Source organism: Salvelinus sp. IW2-2015, unplaced genomic scaffold (genome assembly GCF_002910315.2).
Source record: "Salvelinus sp. IW2-2015 unplaced genomic scaffold, ASM291031v2 Un_scaffold2509, whole genome shotgun sequence".
Classification (NCBI taxonomy): Eukaryota; Metazoa; Chordata; class Actinopteri; order Salmoniformes; family Salmonidae; genus Salvelinus; species Salvelinus sp. IW2-2015.
The window spans coordinates 1,180-5,127 of NW_019943825.1; positions in this window are offsets into that span (position 1 = coordinate 1,180).

Below are 3,948 nucleotides of genomic sequence, written 5' to 3' on the forward strand. Positions count from 1 at the left end.
GCAGTGTGATGGCAATTGCATCGTCTGTGGACCTGTTGGGGCGGTATGCAAACTGAAGTGAGTCTAAGGTGACAGGTAAGGTGGAGATGATATGATCCTTGACTAGTCTCTCAAAGCACTTCATGATGACAGAAGTGAGTGCTACGGGGCGATAGCCATTTAGTTCAGTTATCTTTGCCTTCTTGGGTACAGGAACAATGGTGGTCATCTTGAAGCATGTGGGGACAGCAGACTGGTATAGGGAGCGATTGAATATGTCGGTGTTGTGACGTGGCGGGTTTTCTTTTTGTAGTCCGTAATTGCCTGTAGACCCTGCCACATACGTCTTGTGTCTGAGCCGCTGAATTTCGACTCCACTTTGTCCCAATACTGACATTGCGCTTGTTTGATTGCCTTGTGGAGGGAATAACTACACTTTAAATGGTTAAATGCGGTGGTTCGTGCTTACAGTTTTGCGCGAATGCCGCCATCCATCCACGGTTTCTGGTTAGGGTAGGTTTTAATAGTTACAGTGGGTACAACATCTCCAATGCCCTTCCTTATCAACTCAAGATGGAGTCGTGGTCAGATTTGCCGAAGGGAGGGCGAGGGAGGGCCTTGTATGCATCGCAGAAGTTAGAGTAGCAGTGGTCCAGTGTATTGCCCGCGCGAGTGCTGCATTCAATATGCTGATAGAATTTAGGTAGCCTTGTTCTCAAATTTGCTTTGTTAAAATCCCCAGCTACAATAAATGCAGCTTCAGGATATATGGTTTCCAGTTTACATAGAGTCCAGTGAAGTTCSTTGAGGGCCGTCGTGGTATCTGCTTGAGGGGGTATATACACAGCTGTGATGATAACTGACGAGAATTATCTTGGGAGATAATATGGTTGTCATTTGATTGTAAGGAATTCTAGGTCAGGTGAASAGAAGGACTTGAGTTCCTTTATGTTATGATTACACCATGAGTTGTTAATCATGAAGCATACACCCMTGCCCTTCTTCTTCCCAGAGAGATGTTTATTTCTTTKGGYGCAACGCATGAAGAAACCCGGTGGCTGYACCGACATATCCCGAGAGAGCCATGTTTCTGTGAAACATAGAATGTTACAATCTCTGATGTCTCTCTGGATGGCAACCATTGCCCTAWTTTYRTCCACCTTGTTGTCTAGAGACTGGACATTGGCGAGTAGTATACTAGGAAGTGGTGGGTGTTGTGCACGCCTTCGAAGTCTGACCAGGAGGCCGCTCCGTCTACCTCTTCTGCTGCRATGTTGTTTTGGGTCGACCTTAGATCCAATGTCCTGGGTGGTGGTCCGAACAAAGGATGTTGGTAAGTTGACGTCGCTCTTATATTCAATAGTTCTTCCCGGCTGTATGTAATAACACTTAAGATTTTCTGGGATAACAATGTAAGGAATAATACATAAAACATTTAAAAATACTGCATAKTTTCCTAAGGACTCGAAGCGAGGCGACCATCTCTGTCGGCACCATCTTAACAGCATATACAGTGCATTCGGAAAGTATACACTTTTTCCATATTTTGTTACGTTACAGCCTTAATCTAAAATGGGTTAAAACTAAAATGTCCTCAACAATCTACACACAATACCCCATAATGACAAAGCAAAAACAGGTTTTTAGAACTTTTTGCAAATGTATAAAAATACAAAACTTAAATATTTACACCTTCGGCAGCAATTACAGCCTCAAGTCTTCTTGGGTATGATGCTACAAGCTTGGCACACCTGTATTAGGGGAGTTTCTCCCATTCTTCTCTGCAKATCCTCTAAAGCTCTGTCAGGTTGGATGGRGACCGTCACTGCACAGCTATTTTCAGGTGTCTCCAGAGATGTTCGATCGGGTTCAAGTCCGGGCTCTGGCTGGGCCACTCAAGGACATTCAAAGACTTTCCGAAGCCAATCCTGCGTTCTCTTGGCTGTGGCTTAGGGTCATTGTCCTGTTGGAAAGTGAACCTTCACCCGTCTGAGGTCCTAAATGCTCTGGAGCAGGTTTTCATCAAGGATCTCCTTGTACTTTGCCCCATTCATCTTTCCCTCGATCCAGACTAGTCTCCCTGCCATTGAAAAACATCCCCACATGAAGCATGCGGTGAAGCATGCTGTCACCACCATGCTTCACTGCAGAGTGGAGTGGTGCCAGGTTTCCTCCAGACGTGATGCTTGGCATTCAGGCCAAAGAGTTCAATCTTGGTTTCATCAGACCAGAGAAATCTGGTTTCTCATGGTCTGAGAGTCTTTAGGTGCCTTTTGGCAAACTCCAAGTGGGATTTCATGTGCCTTTAACCGAGGAGTGGCCTCCGTCTGGCCACTTTACCATAAAGGCCTGTTTGGTGGAGTGCTGCAGAGATGGTTGTCCTTCTGGAAGTTTCTCCCATTTTACAGAGGAACTCTAGAGCTCTGTCGAGTGACCATAGGTTCTTGGTCACTCCCTGACCAAGGCCCTTCTCCCCGATTGCTCATTTTGGCTGGGCGGCCATCTCTAGGAAGAGTCTTGGTGGTTCCAAACTTCTTCCATTTAAGAATGATGGAGGCCACTGTGTTCTTGGGGACTTTCAATGTTGCAACATTTTTTTTGTACCGTTCCCCAGATCTGTGCCTCGACACAATTCTCTCTCAGAGCTCTATGGACAATTCACATGCATCATTGTCAACTGTGGGACCTTACTACAGTAGACAGGTGTGTGCCTTTCCAAATCATGTCCATCATTTGAATGTACCACGGGTGGACTCCAATGAAGTTGTAGAAAATCTCAAGGATAATCAATGGAAACAGGATGCATCTGAGCTCAATTTCAAGTCTCATAGCAAAGAGTCTGAATACTTATGTAAATAAGGTATCTCTGTTTTATTTTTTATACATTTGCAAAACAATCTAAAAACCTGTTTTCGTTTGATTAGGATTTTGATGAGGATTTTTATTTATTTAATCCATTTTAGAATAAGTCAACATGTAACTAAATGTGGAAAAAGCAAGGGGTCTGAATACTTTCTGAATGCACATCTTTGCTGTCCAATGTTTTTTGTTTAACTAGGCAAGTCAGTTAAGAACAAATTCTTATTTACAATGACGGCCTAGGAACAGTGGGTTAACTGCCTTGTTCAGCTCTGGGATTTGATTTAGCAACCTTTCTGTTACTAGCCCAACGTTCTAACCACTAGGTTACTTGCCGCCCCAATTTGCATTTGAATATTGTTGATTGCATAATTTCAGTCAAATATATATATAATATATATAGTATATTCAATGAAAAATACCAAAGAAAAGGCTTAAGTTGGTCAATTATTATTAGTGTTGCAATGACTAACCCGTCAAAGTTAGTTAAAATATCTCAACCCCAGCTCCAGGCCCAATCAGAATTGATACCATTTAGGCTTCCTTTAGTTTCAACCTCTGCTGCTTGGTTTCACCTAGATTTTACTGATGCTTGAGCTGCCTAAATTATCATTGGCTTAACGACGTTATACAAAATATTATATCTTGGTCGAACTATATTCAGAGTTTCTCAACCCAGAGATGCAACATCACAGACTTCGGGAACTCTTTGGGAGCAAACTAAGTAGACCAGGCGGGATTTGGCGTTTGAGAAGTCAATTAGAGAAGTGAACATTTCTTCCTTAGTTGTGAGTTTTCTCAAAATCTAAAGGCTCAACCTATATTCGAGACAATTTATTAAGTTTTTGAACATGTTATTGTCTATCTTCGCTAAAGTGACAAACTGAAACGTTGTTTATTTTCGTGAAAAACGACTTTATATTGAAGGAGGGCTTGAGTGACGGCCTGCACGTGCGCAGTTAGGCGAGACAGCCGATGAGTCTTTCTGCGCATGAGCTTTAACTAGCAACCGTTGCTAGTTATCTCCTACAAATAGATCGGGGATTTCTATTGGATAAGCAGTTTTAGCGCATCTTCATACTGTACTACTGTGTTTGCCATATTTTCAAC